This window comes from Rattus rattus, chromosome 14 (genome assembly GCF_011064425.1).
Source record: "Rattus rattus isolate New Zealand chromosome 14, Rrattus_CSIRO_v1, whole genome shotgun sequence".
Classification (NCBI taxonomy): Eukaryota; Metazoa; Chordata; class Mammalia; order Rodentia; family Muridae; genus Rattus; species Rattus rattus.
This window is the reverse complement of record NC_046167.1, coordinates 56,906,678-56,931,702: the sequence shown is the minus strand read 5'-3', so window position 1 is coordinate 56,931,702 and position 25,025 is coordinate 56,906,678. Positions and strand designations below refer to the sequence as shown.

Here is a 25,025-nt window from a genome sequence, read left to right as displayed (position 1 = left end):
CGGGGGGGGGGAGCATCAGGAGGAGGGGAGAGTAGACCTACTCTGCCTCCCCAAGGAAAGAAGGGAAACTCGAGCCTGAATGTTGCCTATCTGTGAACGCTGCTCATGCCAGCAGACCATTTAAGATTACTAAAAAGTGTCTGCATGCTTGGTTTCTTCTTCCTTCCTTCCTTCACTTAGAGGAAAACCATGAAGCCGGAGTGTATACCTAGAAGAGCAGACGCACTTCTTTTTGACGAGGATGGTAACAAGTGTGCTATCTTTCCTTCTGTAATCAACCAGCACACATAATACCCATTTTATTCCTGTAATCAACTAGCACGCATAATACCCATTTTATTCCTAAATGAATTCACCTCTTTTAAACATTCTCCTCCGTATTTTTAATGTACAGAAAAGCTTAAGATAGTTAACTAGAAATGGTCACTATAATTCTATTATGTTGGTAAAGAGAAAAATCTTTCTACCAATTTATACCAAGTTTAGATGCTGATCTTTGGTCTTACCACTACCTTTTCTTTCTTTTTCTTTTCTTGAGACTGGGTCAATCTATACAGCTCTCTTTCAGTTCCTTTGTACACAGGGTCTCTCTATCTAGTCTAGACCCGGCTGGCCTCTAACTGAAGAGATTCCCAGTGACCCCATCTCACGTCCTGGGATTAAAGACGCGCACCACCACGCCTGGCTTATGCAGTTGAGTATTTTAACAGTAAATATATTTATCTGTTGTCTTGTTTATTTGTTTATTCTGAGAGACATTCTTTCTGTTGTACCCAGGCTGGCCTCCTTCAGATACCCTCATGCTGGAATATTTATTAGCCTCTTCAAAGCGGTTATGTAGACTCTGTATCACCTTTATATTTCTGTTGACAGCTGGTATCTAGGAATATAGCCTGGGGTGAGTCTTTCTGACTCCACTGCTCTTTGTGAAGATGTCTCCTGCTGCCACCTGAGGAATCCTTGAGGTTGGAGGGGACAGCAGGCAGTAACTGTAAGCAGCAGGTTAGGTGGTGAAGCGAGCTCCTGTGCTAGGATTAAATGTGTACATCACGATGCCCTGCCACATTAGGGTTGTGATCCACCATGTTCAGCGCAGTAGGAAGTGACAAAACATACTCACTCCATAGAAACAAACTACAAACTATGGGCATGGGATCCAAGATGGGTTCAAAGTGTCTAAGTAATTAAATCAAAGGCTGTCACTCCGTAAGGTGCACAGCTAGCTACACGTGTGCGAGCTAGCTACCTAGAACCTCCCTACCTGGAGAGGAGAAAAGCTGAGCAACCATGTGACCCACTGTCTGGACAGGAAGACCTCGGCTACATGCATTTCCTCCTGGGGGATAAAGCATACAGTGTGGCCCTTGGAACCTGTTTGCTTACCTCCTTTTCCATATTTGAAAGGTTAGGTAAACTGCAGCATGGTTTTGAAAGGAAACTAAATGACTTCTGAAGAGAATGCAGTTAACAAAAGGAGAGGAGCCTGAACACATCCTGAGGGGATGTTTCAGAAGCACCCACATGCTGTCCTCAGAGCAGGGCACAACTTCCCGCCAGTATGCTCGAGGCTGAGCCTGGCTTGGGTATTTTCCTTTGGGATTGTGGAACGGGGCAGAAGGCAAAGCCTAATGGGAACTCAACTCTCTTAACTGTTCAGCTTTAGAAAAACATTAAAACAACGTCCATCTTTACATTAATACTGAGGTACAGGATAATTAACCAGAAACAAGCTACCTAGTTCTAGTTGATCCTGTGTAACCATCCAGCAATACTGAACCACAACCATCCAAATGAAAACATTTAACCTGCCAGTACTCACACTCTGAAAGACAACTTTTCCCTTTGATTCTCTCTCCCAGTCAGACCCCACAGGTACAGTGTAATTTCCCATCCATGGTTTAAAGAGGATACTAATAATACTCATTCTTTAACACATGTTCCAAGTCCCAGAGAGAATCCTGTGCTTATACCAGAGGGCTGAAATCCCCCTACCTTGTGGGGTTAAGCCGTTAGGCCTCCTACCTACTGGCCTAATATAATTTTAATAGTTTAAGTTCGGTGTGCAGTGTGTGTTTGATTAACCCAATAGTTACAAACGTAGACAATTTTCGTTCTCTCTCCCACAGTTTCTTCTTCCTGGTACTGTCCTATGTTGTGCAACTAAACTCACTTTTAAAACAAATAAAAATGATAAACCTGCCGAGACAGCTCTGTGGGTGATGGCGACCGGTGCCAAGCTCCACGACCTGACAGTCATAGGTTATCCACTGACTGACACACACATATATTCTCATATTCTCATCTCTCTCTCTCTCTCTCTCTCTCTCTCTCTCTCTCTCTCTCTCACACACACACACACACACACACACACACACACACACACACACACACCTTTAAACATGAATTAGAAAAGAAGGACCCCAGATGAAGCTCCCAAGTTACACTATGACTGACTGACAGTTTTACTGTGTTTTTACTGTGTTAGTTTTGAACTTGCAGTTTGGGAGTTGGGAGGAAAGAAGAAAAGAGGAAGGAGGAGGAGGAGGAGGAGTGTCTGAGGTTTTGCTTCCTGTGAGGTAAACCCTGGGCATCCTATTCTGAGACTCTTCATCCCACCAGCGACTCAACTGATCAAGAACCAGCAAGTTGCAGTTATAACTTTAACCCGATTTTGCCCTACACCTTGGGAAGAAAGAATGGATGAGGTGTGGGGAGGAGGATGGGACGGGACAGGACAGAGGGCCTGGAAAAGCAGCAGGACAATTCAAGTTGAGGACAGGAGAGGGAGTGTATGGAAGACTCAGTCGCCATTACTGAGACTAAAGGACGCTTATTAGGGGTAACTGACCTGTTTTCTTCGTTCTACTGAGAAGCTGACAAGGACTGGGCCCAAATGTGGGCAGGGTCACACTTCAAAGCCACCACTTCTGGAGCAGAGTTGGAACAACCTGAAAAAATAAAAGAAGATAACGTTAAAAGAAGGAAAACTTCTGCTTCTGTCTAGTGCCCCTGTGATGAGGAAAATTCCCACTCCATACCTACAGCTGAAAGCAAACTATTAGCTGACCCCACCAAAAAGTATGAGTGTTTCTGAAACTGAGTGTGCCTTCAACAGCCAGGACCCCCATTACCTCTCTACTAAAGTACATCCTACATTCCAGCAATGCTGAGGGCTCATTAATGACACGAGAATGCTCAGAATGCTAGTTCCAGGTGGAGCTTTGAGCATCCTAGTGGCCTGGTAATAGTACTGGAATGCACGTACCACTCAGCGGCAAAGCACCTGCCTAGCATGTGAGGCCCCAGGTTTCATCCCCAGCACCATAAACATGAAATAGAGACAAAAATGGCTGAACAGATTCGGACGATTCTGCAGCATAAAAGGAAGAAAAGAGAAACAGCACTTGGTGCTAGCAGAAACTAAGAAATGTACAACTAATGCTGCCTTAAGGTAGAGATTACTACAAATACGGGGACACTGCTTAACATCTTACGACTGAGACCAAATGCATGCCCTGCTCTTTCTGTAGAAGACACAGGAACCATCTTCACGTGTCCCTCAGGAGTCTGAGAGCGTCTGCTCTGGGGTTCCACAGGCTCTGAAAGCGCTAATCTGAGGGTTGGGCCTGCTGTTCAGCACAGAGAAAGGTGGCACGCAGCACACTCTGGAGCCACAACTCTTGCTCTCAACTTTGCAGAAACAAAGATTGCAATACAGGGTGAGAACTTAAGCAGAATAGGGGCTGGCATAGAGCTCAGTGAGCCAGCATCTGCCTAGCATGCACAGGAGCTCCAGGTCCTGTGTACAGCACCACAGACAGAGGAGAAAAGCCCACAGAAACAAGGAGGTCAAGATGCAGTTGTCTGGCACATTTTCTCGCTCTTTCCCTTCTCAGAACATCTGCAAAAGCTGTGTGAGTGAACCACACAGCTACCGTCCAGCATCTCACTGGGAGCCATCTGCAAACGGCCCCCAAGCACCTTGGGCAGGACTGACCTGTGTGAATGAGAACATGCCACCCCCCTTTACTGTCACAAGCAGTTCCTGGGTGGATTTTGACACCAAGATTCCTCCAGCAGTTTTCCTGTTTTTCTACTTCAAAACTCCATTCTCCATCTTTCTTTATGCTATTCTCTTTGAAAAGTCCTTAGAATTTTAGAGTATTGGGAAAATAAGGAGCAACTTACAGGAAAGGCTCTGAATGAGCCATGGAGACCCTCGTGTCTGGACTACAACACAGCATTCTCCAGGCAAAGAAAAGCACAAATCCCTCCACAGACATATTCATATACTCAACACTTTTGTTCGCTATTAAAATAAGTAATGAGAGATGCCTACCCAGGGGCAGCTGGGTAAGAATCTTTGTTTTACTGTTATGTGACCCACGCTTAAGAAAAAGAATTTGGCGGGGTAGAGCGCTTGCCTAGGAAGCGCAAGGCCCTGGGTTCGGTCCCCAGCTCCAAAAAAAAGAATCAAAAAAAAAAAAAAAAAAAAGAATTTGGGATACACATAGCTCAGTGGTAACTATCTGCCCAGCATCCTTTAAAATAAGAACCAAAGGCCCGACATGGTAGCATACACAGAGGTGGGCGGATCTCTGAGTCCAAGGCCAGCCCAGTTAGGCTATATAGTCTCAAATACATAAATAATATCAACTTAGAATTCCTATCCAGGTTTCAGAAATGTCCAAACAAAATGCCCTTGCAGATTGGCCCTACCTATCTAAACATATTAATGCCCTAGAAAGCAATTAAACATTAACAAACGGGCTGGGGTACATAGCTCAGTGACAAAGCATTGGCCTAGTATTCTTGAGGTCTTCCGTCCATCCCTTCCACTTATACCACTGTGGAAAAAAGGGCACAAGCTTTCCTTAATTTCCTAGTGATTGGAGGCTGTGGGTATAATTTACACGGTAGAGTATTTGTCTATAATGCTGAGGCCCTGGGTCCAATGCTTACCACTGAAGAAAAAAATAATATATCAAGAGTATAAAGTTAGAGTCTAGAAAGAAGAGCTCCTCTTATCTTTTGGTAAACTGTCAAGGTCTCCGACTAAAGTACGCTTCAGAGTTGGAGACAAGTGTCAGGAATTAAAAATCTCCAGAACCTAAAGATCCCATTAAAATTTAGACCCACATCCTCCTCTCTCCACTCGACACTGAAGAAAGAAAGCAAGCCCAAATAGCTTCCTCACAAGCACAAAGAACCAAGGGGAAGGATACACTCCAAGCAAAGGGTCAGGCTGAGACTTGATTCAGAAAGCGGCACCCTCTGACCTAGGATGTAAATGAATTGGATGAGCTGGATTACAAGAGCCACCTCCCTGTTTGTTTTGAGCTCCACTGGGTCTAAGGGCGTCATAAAACTTAAAGAATGGAGAAATACAAGGCAGTTTTTCAAAAGGAACTTCAGATTCCCCTAACCTCCATCACCACCACCCCAGAAAAATGGGGGGATTGGTGGGGGTGCCTTTTCTAGTTATGTCCTAGAAAAGATGACAAGACTTCCTGCAGCATTTGGGGGTGGGTCTGGGAAACTGAATATCTGGATTTCCTTCCCAGAAGTCTTGTGCAAAGTCAGAGGCAAGCTATCTAACAGAAGGCAGAGGTCTTTCTGGGAGGAGAAAGGGCAGGGGGAGGCCAGCCCCACCTCCAACCCCCCAGATAAGGGACAATGCTATGTAAAGTCAGAAGAAGATTAAGGAGCCTGTCTCCAGGTCTAGGGAGATAGCAAGAGATATGAAAGGTAAAAAGAAGATAGTTTAAAGTAAACCGTGGCATCCCAGCTCCTGAAGATGAAATCTAAAAAAATCTGTCCTCAGGCTGCCATGACATATGGTGTAAGTTGAGATGCCTTGGCCTTTTATACTACTTGACTGAAAAAGGTTACAGCGTCAGCCCCTATAATGGCCACAAATACAAGGGATGGTTCATCAGGATGTGTGAAGAGAGAACTGACCTGACCAGACCAGGCCAATCCAGAACAACATGCAAAGTAGAAAGAGTAGAAGTTCAGGTATGAGAATGACTGAAACACTTGACAAGCCACAAAAACATCTAAAGGGTGGGCTGGGCTGAGGACAGAACCTAGTCCGACTAGACGTTCCACCAACTCAAGTCTGCCCACCACCAAGCCCAAGGCAGACCTGTGTCTGCTAACCAGGATAGCCTTGTATGTGTTCTGAAGGAGCAGAGATGGTGGCTCTGAGTTCCAGGAAGTTGATGTGTTTCTTGGCTTAGGGGCTAGGTTATGCCTTGGATAGGGTGGCAATGCATGACAGTCACCAGGCCCCACCCCAATGGCACAGACTTTGGTAAAATGAAGGAGGCTCAAGCTTCATGTGGCCGCATCAACCCCTGCTTAACTGAGCACTGTGGGGGCTACAGAGAACTCTGTATTGCTTCCTTTTGAGTAAAAATAGGTTGCTAAGAGACTGGGCGTGTACTCCTGCCTGCTTTACACAGACCATGTTTAAGACACAAGCGTAGCGTACAGCAATGAGTAAGATGGGCATCTGGGGATGGAAGAAAGATACATGATCTTCCTCTTCTTTCAATACACCACGGGAAATGAGCACTCTTCAACTCATCACTCGGAAGCTCTCCAGGCTTTAGGCCAAGTTAGCTCTCTGGCCTTGTCACCCACCAGTACCCATGGCTACCGCTCTACTCAGTTTCTTGCCCCTAAGCGTGCATGGCACCTCCTAATCCTCACGGATCCAGGCCTTTTCATTCCAAACAGTAAGACACATCTAACTCTGCCATCATATTTAATAATATTTTTTAAAAAAGCAGCATCACCATCCAGTGTTATCTCTGGGGATTAACCTTGCTATGCAGATGAAGCAACTACTTAGCGGAGAGACATCATTTGCCCATGAAATACAGGTGACTGGTATATGGGGGAACAAGCTGATACAATGTTTCTGAACTCTGTTAAGTTTCTCTTGGACAAACTGTGACTCCCGGTGCAGGGCTTGGGAGCACAGGTGCAGTTGTGCTTTCCCTCAATGTTAGCATGAATCACTTCTGCTTTTTCAATCACCCAAGGCCTGGTCTTTCATTTTTCATCTGTATCTGGGCAAGAAAGGAAAGGGAGTGCTCCCCTTCCTCATCTCTGGCCTTGCTCAAAGGAATGAGGCAGGTCTGGCCTTCAAAGGAGGAGAGACATTCACTTGCTGTGCAAAGGGACTCAGGCCTTCATGTTTAGGGAGGCTAAAAGGAAGTCTCACTGCTCAATCTCAATTATTTAATGGCCCGGTCCTATGGAATGGCTGATTCCAACTCATCCATAAACAGGAGAACACAAGTCTTCCAGGGTATGTCTGCTTTCACAGAAACTGTGTAGGCTTAGGTAAGAGGAGTCCACACTCCTGGGTTGTAGGGCAGACAATTGTGACAAATTAACAAACCAACCAGGTAGGTGTATCAGAATGAGGGGGCAGGGGCTGGAGAGATAGCTCAATGGTGACAGCACTCACTGCTCTTTGCAGAGGATCCTGGTTCAGTTCCCAGTGCCCAGGTAGCGGGGCTCACAACTACCTGTGACTCTAGTTCAAGGGATCCAATAGCCTTTTAAGGCCTCTAAGGGCATCTGCATATACAATACATTCACACATACTCATAAAATAAACCTCTCTTTTAAAAAAAGGAGATGGAGGCTAGTAGTTAGATAGCACAGGTCAAACAGACAAATATAATTTAAAGGAACTCTTACTAATGCTTTTATCAGGACAGCAAGAAGTGTTACTGCAGCTGACATGTGAACACTGTTACCTCAAAAGGCACGAGTGCTCCTTCCTCAATCTAATGTGGAGCTCCACTCCAACAAACACAGAGATGGCTCAAAATGCCTTTCATGGTGTAGATCGACTGAACGCCCAAGCTCAGTAACATACGTAGCTCACTGTAGAACATCAGTGGTCTCCAGTCCCAACTGTAGGGGTGAATGGAAACCGTAGCTATCTGACCAGCATGGAGAGAAAGGATTGGACCAGGGCTAATCAGAGAGAAGATCCAAACCCCAAATCCCAAATCTGCGTTCTACTGAACGTGTGTTAACTTCGCCATGAGCTATCTAAAATCGTGCAGGTTGAAAGTTTTGAGCTGGCAGTTACCTAAGCCTAGCCTTTCACCAGGAATGAAAACTCACGGTCTCTCCGTTAAACCTCCACCTCTGTGGGGAGGCCTGGCAGCCGTCCTCCCAGTTCTTTGGTAGAGTGTATTTAGTCAACCCTGAGAACCAGCTCATGAAGGTCAATAACAAGGTCAAAACACCCCAGGATTTACACCAACAACCTTTGTGAGAGCCACTGGCTTATCAAAGCTCTGAACAAACACGGAGGCACTGAAGCAGAGACGCAGAATCTACTTCTAACTTGTGTTTCCTACAACTACATATGAGAAGACAAAAGGAAGTCATCTACACTAGTCCTGGTTTCTAGGTCCCTTCGGAGAAACATTTTGGACATAAGCTTCAGACAGGGTAGGCCTAGACTGCAACGCATGGGTGACCATGCAGTCCTGGACCCTACAGGCCACTTCTCTAGCAAATGCTGTTCTTTAAGCCTAAGCTACTCTTTGAAAATTCACTTTGAGACTGGAGCCCTTTGGCCAGGATTTCTGTGGACCTGGACAACCTCCCTGTGCTTTTTTCTCTGCCACTCCTGGGCAATAAGGAATGTGCGACAAAGGGCAGAGGGGAAGAGAGAAGAGTCAGGGAGCCCGACTACTGCCTCCTACAGCTTTAACACTAGCTTAGGATCCACTGAGGCATGCCTTTTTGTAGGACCTAGAGGAGGAGGGAGGGTGGAAGGAAGAGCGAGTAGAGAACACTCCTTCCACAGCTCAATGCCTGTTCAGCATCCCTTAGGCCCTGGGTTCTATCCCCAGCACCATAACAAAATGTGAACTGCTGGAAAGACAGTCTTGTGGTGCTGGCTGGACTGAACCACATTGCAGTCGTCACTCTTCCTCCCACACCTCTTTCTTCTCCATGACAAGGAGGGAGGCAGCATCTTCCCACATCACAGGCTCTCTTGGAAGCACACTGCACTGAAGAAGCAGAGTCCGATCCTTGCAGCTCTTCTCCAGCGAGCATAGCTTACAGACAGTATCTAACAACTGCCAAATCCACAAGGCTGAGATGCAGCTGCCACCTGGCAGCCATTTGTCACCCAGCACCCTCCTCCCCTGGGAGGGGAACACGGTTGGCCCTTGGCACCAGGCTGTGAGAAGAACGAGTCCCTGGCCCTTTCCCCAGGCAGGCCAGACTTTCCCTAAACATTGTTTTTCTGCTAGGCTACTAGGTCCTGTAGTCCATCACTTTCTTGCCTAGCTTAGAAGCAGCCTGTATCCTCCTCTACCAAACAGCCTAGGGGAAGCAGGGGTAAGAAGTCAAGGTGGTCTGCACCTGTACAAGGAACGCCTGTGTGGACAGGAGAGCAAGAGAGGGACAAACATCCTTGCACACCTGTAGCGCATAGTCACCTGGTTTAGGGTGGAGACTAACCTTGACCCCCACCCTTCCCTACCTCCAGAGCAGTTCTGGCTTATCAGGAAAGTCTAGGGAGGGGCCTCTGCAGAATACCTGCTGTAGAATTTAAAACTGGGAGAGACAAGACCATGAGTCACAGAAAACAGGATTCAACTAGGAAGAGTATACCAGAAACCTGCTTGTATTCACATATGATACTTCCAGAGAACAGCTGGGGGCATATCCTGAGGCAAAAGCTCTATGTCAGAAATGCAGTAAGCAGTTTATATGTATTTAATCCCCCTGCAAATCCTATATAGTAATGACTATTATCTGCTGGACGGTCCACTGTTCTCGTGGGATGGCGCCATGTCTCCATCCGGGATTCTGTGGCTCCAAGATTCTTGTACTTATCCAGTCACCAGAAAGACCACTGAAAACCCTTCGGTTGAAGGACATGAGAAAGTTGAAGGCCTGGGAAACCACGGCATAGAAACACAAGAGCCTGAAGCTAGAGAGGCTGAGAAGTAAGAGAATTTCCCGAAACCCAGGGTTGCCTGCAAACGCTCGCTGCAGGACTGGAAGGCCCATGCATTCATCCCACAGGCCCACCCGGACAAACAGGACGAGTGGACGAAGGCACTGTGCTGGGACTGGTGATTCTTCAAACCAGGGCTTTGTTTGCTGGGTGGACGGTACTTCATCCTATGGTTCTGGGTAACAGCTCATCACTGAAGGCTAGCACGACAGGAACCTGAAAGCAGGAAGCTGACCAGTGGACTGGCTAGCTCTGCTTTGGGATTTTAGAAGAAGCAAACACATGTATATTTTACTGTGTAGGGAGGCCAGAAGGCAGCTGGCTCTCTGTCAATCGTGAGCTTCTGGACTCAACCTCAGGTTTTCATGCTTGGAGGCAAGCACCTGTATTTGCTGAGCCATCTTGCCAACCTTAAACCACGGATTTGAAAGACAACAGCCATTGGATGGAATGAAGCCCATAAGGTCAACCATAAGCTTGCTTCATCTGCGAATATTCAAATAGAGTAGGTAACCAACTAGACGCACAAATATTAAGAAGATAATTTTTAAAAATCTGACCAGACTATGGTTCTTTTGACTGATGGATTACATAGTTCTGAGCCTCAGTTCTCCTATCTGAGAGTGAGGTGGGATTGTTAAAATATATGGGAAACAGTAATACCCACTCCCCCAGTCTGAGTAATGGTATTACACTTCACCCAACATTCTGGTTACCCTTGCCCCTCTCCCTCTGGTGCTGAGTCTGTCTACCTCTAGTTGCCTACCAGCCTCTCTTATATTGGCAAAGCTCTGAGAGCAGCCTGGTGTGATGATCTTTGGTTAAAAAAAGATCCAGTCTCATCCCACAAGCCAGACAATTAAAAATATGGAAGTTGGCTTATCACAAATGTAATTCCACTGACAGCAAAGAGCAAACAGCTGTTGATTCTCGGGGCGCTGCACGGCAAGCAGGAAATAAAACCAACCCTGGCTTTGTGCACTGCCGAAACAAAGCCTCTCAGCTCCACACTTGCTAAACCAAGAAAGAACACACACCCACAAGGACAGCGCATGGCTGCTTCTTCCTTGTATTCCCTGGCACAGCCCTTCTCTTCCAACTGCCGTGCCTGAACCTGGTGCCACTGACACCCAGCTGCTGACACCCAGCTACGTGCCTGGTCTGCAACTGGACTGCAGTGATCTGGCTGTTCTGGGTACTTCTCTGAAATAGAACTGAGTATCCTGTTACATTTACAGCTTGGGGGAAAGCTGGGGTAAAGTTCAGTAGCAGTTTGCAGGGTTTTGGGCAATATCCTGCAATTCTTTCATGAGCCCCGAGGTCTCAGACTGGCCTTTCTGATACGCTGGGGAAAGGGTGCAGCCGAATCAGGAATCTCCAGTCTTCCTTGCAGGAGTGCAACCTAAGCAACCCCAGGGCAAGGGGCTGCACATTCCCAGAATTCAGGGCAGTTGCAGGGCGACACTCCTTGGAAAACCGAAATGATTTTGGGAAAGATAAAACTGCTGTTTGAATTGCTCCTTCCCTGGTCGCTTCTAGAAGGCAATGGAATGGGGAGAGTCACACATCTTTCAATTGCCCATTGGAAAAGTGGTCAGCTGTGGTCAAAATTTCACAGTGGGTAATCAGACATTACCAACCGTCAGCTGAGAATGACTGTGCCGGGGAAGTGACGTGCCCAAGCTCCCAGGGACCTGATGGGCTACTCTCTGTGCACAGAACAGGTGGTCTTTCCTCCCCTCATCTCCCCAATTTTCCCTTTAAGAAAAGAGTTCACCACTGTACATGTGAAGGCAAATAAATACTCTGATATACAAGTGGTTGGTGAGTACTGTGAGTCAGGAAATCGAGTCGTATACTGAGTACCGAGAGGCTAGTCTGGACCAGCATCAGGCTAGGATTTAATGCAGTACTGAAGCTCTGGTCCTGACTGCCCTGGCCTTGACCGTTGGAAGGATGATTAGCTCATGGCAACTGTACTGCTAGGGGTGGGGCTTGCAGGATTAGGTTTGGTTTTACTGCTGTGAAGAGCTGCCCTCCACTCCTGCGGGCTCTGAAAGAAGCCTGTGTCACCGAAGTACACAGGTTCATTTGCTTTACGCTGATCTCCTACCCTACCAGGTGTTGAACATGCCCAGGCTTCTAAACGCCAATTCACATCTTACAGGCCCCACCCTAAACAGACAGCTCCTTTACAAAGAACCGAATTCCCACCAAGTGTTACAAAGTACACAGAGAAAATGAAAGGGGAAGATAACCCTGGAGAGACAGACAGGTCCCTTCCTTGAACTCCCTCTCATATATAATCACTTGGCCAACACTGGACCCACAGCTAAAAGGAAAGGGATGCCCTGGCCCAGTGCCACTCAGAGACCCAAGGAGGGTTCCAGACATTTGGACATGGCTGGATGGCTGGACAATTCCAAGAGACAGATACCTTAGCTTCATGTCCCTGGCACACAGATTTGGATGACCAAGCTGATGCCTATTTACATAAGTAGGAAATGATTTGCACATTCTCAATCAGAAAGACATGGAATTGCTTTCACATGTGTGTGGAACGCAGACCTACATCTCAAGCAGAGTTCTCCAAAATATAATCATAAACCAAGCATGTGATAAAGTCGCTCTCCTGTTGTTCAAAACATCCCCACTCTCTTTATCTTCCTTTCACAGTTTGCCATCCAGTGATAGGAGGGGCCAAGCCTCTAACAGTCCACACTTTATCTCCTACTGACCACTCAAAGCCAAGGGCTGGACTTCCTGTAGCTAGCCTGGAGGGGCTGTTTAACTTGTTCCAAATACTTGCCTCTCCTGTCTGTCACATAGTGTGAGCAACACCTACCCATCATCCACTTCAGCTCCAAAGTTAGCATGGAGTCCAATAAAGTGGCACACTTAAAATTGGCTTTGTGTTTTAATTCATTTTCTCTGCACATATGCTATACATGTACCTGTGGCACATGTGTGGAGGTCTGAGGACATCTTATCTGAGTGGATTCTCTCCTTTCACTATGTGAGTCTTGGGGGATAAAACTCGGCCCATTAGGCTTGGTTGGTAGCAGGTGCCTTTACACACTGAACTATGTATCACCTTCCCGAGTCGTGGCGTAGGGTGACTTGACATGCCTAAGAACAGAGCGTGCTTTCTGGGGTCACTTAGAGACTTGTTGTGTCTAGAGCAAACACAAAGGTGTACAAAGTAGCTAGAATAAAGCACAGCTTACATCATTTTTTTAAATGAGGGGATATTGGCATGAAGACCAGGCTGTCCTTGAACTCATAATCCTCCTGCAGCGACCTCTTGGATATTGGGTTACAGGTGTAAGCTATTAGTCCCAACTACATACATTACTATTCTTAGGGTAACTCGTATGTGTTAGTATTCTTTAACCACTGGAACCAAGGGCAAGTGCTTGTGTGCACACACAAAGGAGCTATGCTATTCCATCCACAGGCTAGATAGAACTGCCATCCATGTGGCCTCTGTCCCACAGACACAGGACCTGGCCAGTCAGAGACCGTGAGGAACAACCAGCAAACAGCAGACACCCTTCAACACCCTCAATTCCTCCCAGAAAGAACCTGAACACAGAAAATGGAAACTGTGCAGAACGATGGTATTAACAGTGCTCACTCAGTGCTCGTGAGGAAAACTTAAAAGCTACTAAAGAAAGATGCTTCATTACAATGTGTGTGCGGGGGGGGGGGGGAGCGCAAGCAAACACAGTCCACTGAACCCAGGCACACACAGGCTTATGCAGAAGTCAAAATACAATCAAATGAACAGCAGTTGCTTAACTGAATCACAGTTGTGAACACATTTCCATGCGAATATTAGAAGCTGGTGATACCCTGGCATGATCCCAATGGGAATCCAATATTTTTTTAAAGAAAACAAAAACCATAGCTGGTATAATGAAACTTGTGTATAATTCTAGCACTTTCAAAAAAGCAAACCCAAGGCAGCAGGCAAGATGCCTCCTCCACAGCCACCAAGCCTGCTGCCCTGAGTTGGAGCTCAGCTCTAAATAGTAGGGAATGAAAATGGACTCCTTCATGATCCTTGTGACCTCTGATCATAGCACACCAGAATTAATTGATTAATTAATTAACACAACTGGCTGCCTATTCCCAGAAATGGTATTTACAGGTAAGATAAAAATGCAAAAGGTAGAAACAGAGCAATCCTGAACGTGCCATCTCTTTATTCCTGGTAGTTAACCCTTAATTTTCTCATCTGGCTGGGGCAAGAAAAATCAGTTTATGATTCCTCTGTAAGTGACTATGTGGAAATGTAAAAATAATAAAAATAAATGCAAATTTATAGTCCAATTTTATAGTCCAACTGGCAGGGGGGCTCAGTTTCTTGGTGTCATTCTGGACTCTACTACTAAACATACAATTTCAGGGGATGGCAGGGCTGAAGAGAGGTGTTTTAGGCCCATCCTTAGTGCTTCTTGAGGATGCCTAATCCAATCCACAGAACCGAGTACCTTCTCTCCAGGTGTTAAGAGTGCTACTGAAGATGCTTCTGTGCTCTCCGTGGGAGGAAACCCAAGCCCACCATCTACAGGCACCACTGACTACTAGAGCCCCAAGGCTCCAGATATCAGAAGCACCAGAGGGTGAAAAGAGCCCTTGGCTCGCAGGCTGGGAAGACAGAGCAGATACAAAGAGTGAGATTCCAACCCTAGGGAAAGTGGACCATGAGCCAAACACTAGAGCTGTGGGGCTCAGAGGTAAGAGGTGCGGAACACGGGAGCAGTAGGGCAAAGGCAAACCAGATGTTGGCAACAAGAACACAATGTGGAGAAAGCAAGAGTTCCCAAATCCTACCATTTTCACCCTTCTCTAGTGAAAAGCTGGTGCCCACAAATAATTGGTTTCCATTCATTCATTCTATCATTTAAATTGCTTTGGCTTTAAGGTTAAAAAGCACTCCTTAAAATGAGATAAGGATATTAAATGACTGAGATTGTTTTCTTATGCCTTTACTTGGCAAAAGAAACAAGCCTCACCCCCCCACCAACCCCCCCCATCTAACTACAAACCTTTTGCTTTGTTTCTGACCCATGAAAAAAGCTCCCCTGGGAGTCCTCAGAGCATACAGCAGCACTCGGTGGAAAGGAGGGAGAGTGGAGTAGGGGAAATGGCAAAGATGAGGCTGGCAGAATGACTCGGAGGTCAAGGTTCCAGCTGGGAAGGGATGAACTTTAGCCTGCCGCTGTGGAAACCCACGGATGCACCCCCTCCCCCCTTTTTTTGGCCCGGGATAAACTAATCTTATCCACATTTTAAAAATCTTTTGGCATCGCTCTAAAAAATAAATTACTAGGGGCACATAACCTAGTTAGGGGGCGACTATGACAGTTTGAAGGACAGACGTGAAGAGGGACTGGTGGGGTGGGGGAGGCATCACAAAGGGAGAAGAAAGGGGAGGCTCCTTGTGGCCAGGATGATGTTCAGAATGACCCTGGACTGCCTGCATCAGGTAACACAGCGGATGACAAAGTGGTTAGCAGATGAGGAAATTCCTTGTGGAGAAAGGCATATGGATGGGCCACGCAGTGGAATGAGACTGATTATGGAACAGCAAAATTAAGAAAGCCCCAGGTCTCAGGCTTGGTAAGAGGTTCCTTTACCCACTAAGCTGTCTAACTGTTAAAGTTTTATGCTGGATCTAAATGGTTAGTCCTGACAAGAGGCTTGAGCTCTGGACAGGGTAGGTCTACAGTGTTTTTTCTCTGGTAATCTTGGGTTACTAGGTAGTAGGCCTTTGTTTTTAAGCCCCAAGACAGGAATAAAAATAGTAGCCTAGTTTGGCCTTCCCTGTGGGCATGGGAGGGGAGGTAGTTCAGAAGTAACTACTTTGTTTAACATTTATGAGTTTCAGTGTATAGAGGGAAACAGCCCATGAAACCAACAAGACAGAGTCGTCACCAAAGCAGGCACCTGAGTCATTCCTGTCCTACTCACCTGCTCAAACCCTGCTCATACTGGGTCCCACCTCCAACAACAACAACAACAAAAAGTTTGTGTCGTGAAAACATGGGAAACTTATAAATCTAGGTCACTTGTAAGTGCATATGGGAGCACAGTATAGCCTGGTGAAGCAGACTGCTTGCCAAGATGCCTAAGGTCCTGGGTCTAAGCTTCAGGCCTGCAAAATCAAATCAACCACGGCGATCAAAAAGCAAGTTGGCACATGTAAGCATTGATGAAGCACAAGGCTGTGCTAACTGGGTAGCATTTAAAATTACTGCGAGGGCTCTTGAGATGGGGGCTCAACAGGCAAAGGTGCTTGTCACTAGGCCTGAAGATCCCATTTTGAGTTCCAGGACCGACAAGGAGGAGAGAACCAACGTCTAAAAGTCGTCCTATGTAGGGGCTGTAGAGATAGTTCAGCTGTTAGGAGTGCTGCTGCTCTTGCAGAGGACTCAGGGTTGGTCCCTAGCATCCGTACGGTGCCTTGCAACCATTCCTAACTCCAGTTTAGGGGACCCAACCTCTTCTTCTGGCCTCCAGGGATAACAGGCACACATGATGTGCACATACAAGTAAAACACTCACACATAAAACCAAACATTGTTTAAAAAGTTGTTCCATTTGCACACACAAGGTGGCACACACATGCCCATTCACCCACATACAGAAATATAAAAATTAAAAAGTAAATGAATAGAATAAAAATGTAAAACTATATGTGGGGGGAGGGGACATGGTGTCATGTGCTGAGTTAGCGGGAACCCAAGTTCAGAGTCAGCCTAGGATACATAGGAAGTTCCATGTTAGCCTGTGCTATGTATGTTATATAGCATGCCCCCCCCCTTTTTTTTATGTTTCCCCCGTGCAGGGGATGGAGTCCATCGACCTGGTACTGGATTCCATCTGCTGAACTACTGCCCCATCACCTACGGCATCATTACATTTGCCGCCCATCAGCAAATGCTAACTGACAATAGCATGTAACACCTACTTCTAACCTTCCCTTTTTCTTGTGAGGAGGTAAAGCATAAAATTAACTTACATAGGAAGACATGACAATAACTCACACTTATTGGCAAATCAGCTTCTAAAAGTCACCTGAAGCATGATATCGGCATGAGAATCCCAAACGTGGCTCGTTTTCCTGGAAAGGAAGGAGGAACTGGCGAGCCTCAGCCCCATAACTGCCTTTATTCAGGTTTGCTCGTGTCCCATTTACTCTGACCCTCCAGGATGTTTGGTGATTGTTAGAAGAAAACATTCAGCCTGTATAACGTGGCCTTCTCTGAAGGGGCTGCAAGGGAGACTTAGGGCTGTGTAACTGCCCACACCATCAACTCCCGGGGATTTCAGGTCACAGGTTAGGAGATGGTCTTGTGGATAACGTGTCTTTTATGAGTAATGAAAGGGTACGGAGGTCTTAGTGAACCTTTCAAATTGAAACCACCAATAAAGGCTGAGATGCCCTTAAAGCTGTGTGTGCCCCCCTCCAAACTGCAATGTATAAACAGCCTAAAGACAAACAAACAAGCAAGCAAACGCTCAACTCCAGTGCTTAGTGGGTGCCTGGTGCTGAGTTAGCCTGGCCCTCGTTCTTGGTGCTTAGATCCTTTGAAGTTGAAACTAATGTTTTCCCCCCTGACTTCAGGCTGCCAGAGGTTTTAAAAGAAACCTGAGTTGGCACAGTGGCATGTGCTTTTAATTCCAACATTCGGAGGCAGAGGCAGGTGGGTCTCTGTGAGTCTGAGGTCAGCCTGGTTTACAAGTTCCAGACTGGGCAAGTTCCTGGCAGGGATACACAGTGAGACTGTATTTCACAAAGCTCTCCCCTCAACAACCGCCCCCCACCCCCGCACCAAAGTTCCTTAAGAACAACAAACAGGACTTGCACTTTCACTCCCTAAGATATGGGGAGAAAATACTCCTAAGGCATAAAACATTACTTATGTGTATGTATATATGTATTTTGAGATAGGGTCCCATTGTGTAGTCCTGGTTAACTTGAACTCATAGTGATCCACCTGTCTCCGCTCCTCTAGTGCTGGGATTAAATATTTATGATACACACCCCCTCCCCACACACACACCAAAGATCATTACTAGGCCCAAGGGAAGGGGGACTCCTCAAGAGCTTGCCACCTAGGGGCTAGAAGGAAGCAGACACAGAGACAGAGGTGGCTCGGCAAGGGCATCAGAAGCAGACAGGCGTGTGCACGGACGGGGATGAAAATCTGATGGGGGAGCTGATAGTCAGAAAGCACCGGGTGCCGCCAGAGGATGATTACAGAGGTGTGGGGCAAATTATGGGGAACTGGGAAGGCTGGGTTTGGGGTAGTGGGGGGCACAGGCGCACAGTAGTCTGAGAAGATGATGTAAGAGTTCAGCAAACGTGTTTGAACATGGCGACTGGGGTGGGGGTGGGTGACTAGAAAGAGGAACAAAGGGAATGGAGCAGGTAAAGCAGCACAACTTTCAAAGACAGGCAGGCAGGCCAAGAGAGACAAGGACAGCCACAGGCCAGTGGCCCACAGCACCCAGGGTGGCCGAGAAAAAGCTGCATGTGGTTGACAGAGTTAGTTGAGCTAAATTCTGATCTACAGACTCTGGATGTGAAGCAATGCGAAGAGGCCCAGAAGGTGGTGGCTGTGTAGAAGTGGTGAGGGAGGGAACTTGCAATAGGGAACAGAGGAGACACTCCACGCCCTCAAGCAAGAAAGGCCGGCGGACAGAGAGCCTTTTCATCTGAATATGGCAGAGTGAAATCCCAGAGGGTCCAAGAAGGCCCCTTTCCTTCAGCACACAGTAGGAACTCAAATATTTGGCTGATTGGTAATCTCCAGAAAACAGGCAGTTGGTCCTAGCTCTGAGTAGAAAGAAGAGAATGGGGCAAGTGATGGTTTAATGAGCAAAGGAACCAGAGAGCCGGCAGGAGACAGCCCAGTGACTGCCAGAGATAAACAGACATCCCCCACCCCCACCCACCAGCCCAGTAGCCAGGGAGGATGATGAAGCTGAGCAGAAAGGAGCCATTGGCTACCTTAAGTCTTTACAGGTAGAGGATGACCTCAAGGTGATCTCCATCAGTCCCCATGTCTACAGCCCTAGTATTTCGAGGTCGAAACAAGAGGATGGAGAAAGTTCAAGGATACAAGTCCAGCCTAGGCTACAGGAGTCTTACCTCAAAAACACACAGCCTCACACATGCTCCCCCAAATATATCTGTAATCTGCAATCCTGGCAACATTCAAGAATTCGAGACAGGACACACGGACACACACACACGCACACACACGTGCACACACACAGTCCCAGGGATGGTTAAGTGGTACTTCTAGAAAGCCCCACTCCTATTCAAGGAGTCTATGGCACCAGGTTCCTACTCTTGATGGCTGGCAGAGGAAAAGAAAAATGTTATTATTTCAAACACTGCATCAAACTCTAGCAGTTAAAGGCAAGCCTGTTACTTTTCTTCCTGCTGATATCCAATCCAGTCATGTAGCTGTTCTCTGGTTAAATATAAACCAGGGGGTTCCACATACCAAGGGCACCAGGCCTCGCATAGAAGAAAAACACCTTCCAAATGTTCATCGCAAAATACTTGCAGCTTTTTCTCTCTGGGCTGGTCTTTGGAGCTCTAACTCAGATATGGCTCAGTATAAAACACGGGCTGGAACGTCACAGAAGACAGCGTTCCACTATGTAGTCCTGGCTGGTCTGAAACACAGAGACCTGCCTGCCTAGGCCTTGAGTGCTGGAATCAAATACATGAGCATCAAATCCAGTAAGCACAGGGCCAGCAAGAGCATTGTGATCCAGATGGTTGTCATAGGTTCATACACACGCGCGCGCGCACACACCCAACTTCTACAAACAGTCTCCTCCACCCTACCTCTGCTCTTTCCCATCTCTCTTCAACTACTAGGTGAGCGACAGCCTCTCAAGGGAAAATCCTGTGCTCGAGTTGGAGTGTCAAAAGCTCAATTAAGCTCTAGCTTGTAGAAAACTAAAAATGTCAGCAATTTGGAAGTGAAATGTGTTCGAATCATACAGAGCATAGCAGTTGCTCCCAGCTAACATGAAGCACGAAAGGGTCGATGCGATCTTTATCCTCCACCTAGAGTCAGCTGTGACACAGTCCCTACAGAGCTACCAGGGGAGCCATCTCAACTGCAGCCTGCTGAGTGTGAGAGGAAGCAGGGGGAGAATGCACGGGCCAGCAAAGGACCACTAACAGCAACAGATGTCAGACCAGGCTGGAAAGTGTACTTGATCATCACATTTTATTTAAAAAAAAAAAGATATTTATTTTTGTAATGTGTGTGATATATGATATTCATATATGTGTATAATGTTTATATGTATTTATATGTATTGTATTTATTATGTATGTGCATAATTTTATATGTATTGTGTAAAATATATACATATAGTATATACTCGCATGTATGTGCACTGTGCACATGCCTGGTGCCTGAGAAAGCCAAAAGGCATTGCATCTCCTGGAACTGGAGTTTTACAAGGTTGAGAGCTACCATGTGAGTTCGGGGAACGACTCTGGGTCCTCTAGAGGAGCAGCCATTGCTCTTAAGCACTGAACTACCTCTCTAGCCCCTGTCACTCATTTGAAAAGAATGTAAGGGAATGAGCAGTTCTTAATGTCTCAAAACGCTAATGATTAGATCCTCTCCACGGAACTCCTTCCAAGAGCCTTCTCCAGTGGAAGGCTGAGGGTCATTTTACCCCATCTCTTGGAAAGAGAAACACATTTTCCCCGTTACACTGAAGACTCAACAGAAACGTTTAAAGTGTCTGATGGAATCCAGCGTCACACAGGCATCTCAGCAAGGGCAGAAAGATGAAAGGCCAGAGAAGACTCAAAAGGAAGGTGATGAGAACAGGGCCTCCCCGCTAAGCTCAGAGATTGCACATAGGTTAACTGAAGAAAATGTTCTTGTAATGCTGACTGAACTACACCTCACTCCGAAAAACCACTTCCCACTACTCCCTGGGTCTACCCCTAACAGCCTCATTCTGCTTATTGTTCGGTTTTAAATGGCTGAGCAACTACAGCCCAGCCATACTCCTCCATGGTTGGCCAATACTGCCAGTAGCCCACCACACATGTAAACCACCAACGAATGAAGCTCGTGGTGAGGGGGCTTAACTTAAAATGTGAACTGTCACCATCACACCACACTTCCTGCTAGTTCTCAGATTGTCTCCATTCAAAAAAAAAAGTAAAAAAATACAATATGGCCCGGTAAACTGTCACCTTAAAGATCAGCAAACACACATGCAACCTGTGGTTATGCGGTGGGTTTCTGAGCCACTCTTTGTGCCTGGGTTCAATTCTTGCATTTACCATTTGCATCCTGACCTTGTGACACCAGTGCGTCTCAGTTTCCTCAGCTAAAAGACAAAGTCTTTAAAAACAGCTACATCACATGGTTGTTGTGGGCAACAGATGAATACATTCGATAGGAGCATAGTCTGGGACAGTACAAATCCTCTAAAACTATTTATTATATGTATGGTCCCAAGTATGTTTCCCAGACATTCACAGTAGTAAATGCTTATCAGAACTTTAGGCTTAATTCTTCAACCATGAATCTGACTGGTGCTAAAACTTAAGCACTCTTGACCTTTCCCAATACCTCAATAACTGATTCTAACAGCTTCCCAGAACCCCAGTGCAGTTTCTTCTTTTGCTTATGGTGCTAATTATCAATCCAAGTAGCTAGGACCTTGCACATACACACAAACAATCTACCATGACCCCACCAGTCCTCCAGAATCTGATGAAATCTATGAGACTCTTCAATACCAAGTGCCCAGGTGACGCTTATGTGACGTATTTGGGGAAACACACTTTGAGCATCACTGTTGGGTGAACAGTACGTGCTTTAGGCTTTAGGCCTAAGTCTTCATTCATTTATGTTCAAAGTAAGCCTTCAGGAGATGAAATGATGAAGGAGTCAGGCAGGCAGCTTGGCTCACTGTTGGAGAATAACTTTGCACTCAGGCAGGCCACACTTGCTGGTTGGGGCCAATGGGCTGTGAGCGCAAGCCATGCACATCCCTGCAGGCTGCCTTTAAAAGCTGATCATATGACCTCCTAGCTCTTCTTGCAGCCTGGATCCTTGAGTCATTAGCCTGGGAGGCAGCTACACCAACAAGTTGTGACTCTTCTGAAGACTTCATATCAGCAATAAAGGCATGAGTTAAATGTTTTAGGTTTCAAGGCTTGTTTGATACCTCAAAAAATATAGTTTAAATTAACCAATCAATGTCCATCTGTGCCAGATATGGTAGCCCATGTCTGTAATCCTTAGCACTAAGAATGCAGAGGCAGGTGAATCGCAGTGAGCTCCAAACCAGCACGGTTTATTGAGTTCCAGGGCTACAACCATGAGATCTTGTCTCCGTCTCCGACCAGCCAACCAATCAGTCAATCAAACAAGAATGCTTATCATCTTTATGACAAAGGTACCCAAACTGCATCTAATCTATCAAACACACGTGTGTAAGGGCGAATGCATCATTCTTAAAAATCGGCCAGGATGTCTACCCCATCCTCATTAACTTTTACCTGTACAATTTTTTTTTTTTTAATGTCTTCCATTTGGAGCTCTGTTTCTGGCCAATTAAAAAAACCCCTCACTGCAGTATGCTCATGAAACAACTCCCACTGAGAAAACTAAATAAAACAAGTGTTTTCCAGGGTGAAAAGCAAGAACACTGGAGGATTTAGAACAAGAGCTGGGTGAGAGGAAGTGTCCACAGAAGCGGGCTGTACCTATGGCTTCTATAACTTACCCGCTCCACAGACCTCCCTGCCCAAATCTGGAAGTTTCTAAAGGAAAACTGGATCTGCTGTGCATTGAGTGCTATACTGAATCAGAGTGAAGTCATTTAAGAACTATATTAGATATTAGAAATAAACTTTAGCAGATGAGAAGGGTGACTGTCTCTCTCCTACTGGAACCCTTTTGACTTTCCTTCTGCTTCTCTGGGATGGACCAAGAGCACAAAGGTTCCATTTGATTGTGTGTGGGCTGACAACTTATTTTGCCTAAATAGAAAGGGGGTGTAGGAATCTCTTTCTTTTTTGAAGTGTAGGGAAGATCTCACTACATTGCCCAGGCAGGCTGACCTCAAAATCTCTATCTTGCTGCCTCAGTTTCCCCAAGTTCTACAATTAGAGGCATGCACCAAAATGACAGATTGAAACACATAAAATTGAAAGGACTGGAAAGAAACAATAAGGAAAATATATTTAGCAAAATCAGCTTTTCATTCTACTGAGCCAGAATAGCACTTCCTGGAGGACTATCATGGAAGACCCTAGTCCACAACTCATTTCGAAGGAAGCAGAATTTTCTACTGGAAAACACCATCATTCTATATAGACAAAAGGCCCCTACTTCCCTACCCCTTACCACACATGCCTTTTCACCACCAGATGATGGTGACAGTCCACACCTTTAACCAGCCTGGTCTACAGAGTAAGTCCAGGACAGCCAGGGCTACACAGAGAAACCCTGTCTTGTAAAACAAAAACAAGCAAACAAAAGGAGAAATAAAGAGAGAAAGGAAAGACAGACAGGCAAGGAAAGGAAAGGGGAAAAAAAAAAAAAAGGAAAGAAAAGGAAAGGAGAATCTAGGTTGGGTACAGTGGTACAAGCCTGCAGCTTTGCTACTCATACTCAGAAGGCTGAAGCAGGGGAACTGTTTGAGCTACTGAGTTCGAGTGACACAGTAAGATACTCCCCCACCAGCCATTCCATGCTAGAAATCAAACCTAGGCTCTCACACTTGATAGGCAAGTTCCCTACCACTAAGCTATATGCCCAGCCCCGAAAACCTAGCTTTTAATTACCCCCATACATAAAAACTACGTCACTCTACTTGTGTTAGGAAGATCAGAAAATCTTCATTTGAATCCTGAAGCAGGATCATTTCCTCCTTTTTCATAAGGCAATCGCATGGAATATTCTCTTAGACCATTAAAAAATAGTAACAGGAACTGTACGCTGTTAGAAAAGACTTATTAAATTCGCTAAATGAAACAGCATCACGTCTTGCCAGTGACTTTCCCATGAGGTTCCCCAATGATTTATTATTCAGCCAAGTGGCTTTATAACACTCGTACTGTTTCATCAAGCCAGAGTCCTTTTCATGCTTCTGTGTGAAAGAAAGAGATATGGGGATCCAACACTGAGAAAACAAAGCCATATAAAGCAATCCTACATGGTTCTTCTGCTCTAACTTGATCACTTCACCTCTACACACATGCCCATCACAAGAGAATCTAGCTGTAAGTAAATTCCTGAGAGTTTATAAATGGTATCTTTATATAACCCAGATCCCCATTGGCTTATGCTCAGAGGTCTGCAGCTTCAGACTTGAATAAATTGTCCATATCCCTGAATTATTTGAGATAGTTTATCAAGATGATCCTTGTGCCCTGTCCTAACCTGGTTGGGCCGGCGTCTCTCCATGCAACAGGGGACTGGAAGTGATGGCCTCTACTGGTTTCCTTGCTATTGCCTCCCCCTTAAACTCCAAATTATACCCAAATATTGTAGCCCATTCATGCCACCACTTTGGGATGTGCCAACTTAAGTCCAGGACCAAAGTCAGTTCTCAGCTAAACGGCCCCCAAGCCAGAACATCCTTCCCACTCAGCAGCAGTTCCTCCTCTAAATGGATAAGGCACAGAGGATGCCAGCACTTTCTGCCCCTGGGACTGGCTATACAGATCATGTGACTGCCAAAATCCTTGGACAAAAGCCGGCATTGTCCACTTTTCCTTGAAATCCCCGAATCCAGGACAAGACCAGCAATCAAGTAACATTTTAATCCTCCAACCACCTTAAATCAATTGATCAAATTTTTCTCTCTGGGTCTCTTCTCCCCTCTTAAGAAGTAATTTGGTTATCTGTAAGTACAACTTTAGCTTTAAAGCTGATTGGTGACATCTAGTTTAAAAAATTTTTAAAGGCTTTTATAAAGGGGAAAG

General features: G+C 46.0%; 1 protein-coding gene across 1 annotated transcript in view; it reads right to left on the bottom strand.

Moving 5' to 3' along the window:
- Positions 1–25,025, bottom strand: part of Rreb1 (ras responsive element binding protein 1) — a 124,201-nt gene that overhangs the window by 59,937 nt on the left and 39,239 nt on the right. Inside the window, exon 2 of the mRNA XM_032884305.1 lies at positions 2,849–2,948. The gene's annotated coding sequence lies outside the window, so the exon portion shown is untranslated. The remainder of the gene's footprint in view (positions 1–2,848; positions 2,949–25,025) is intronic.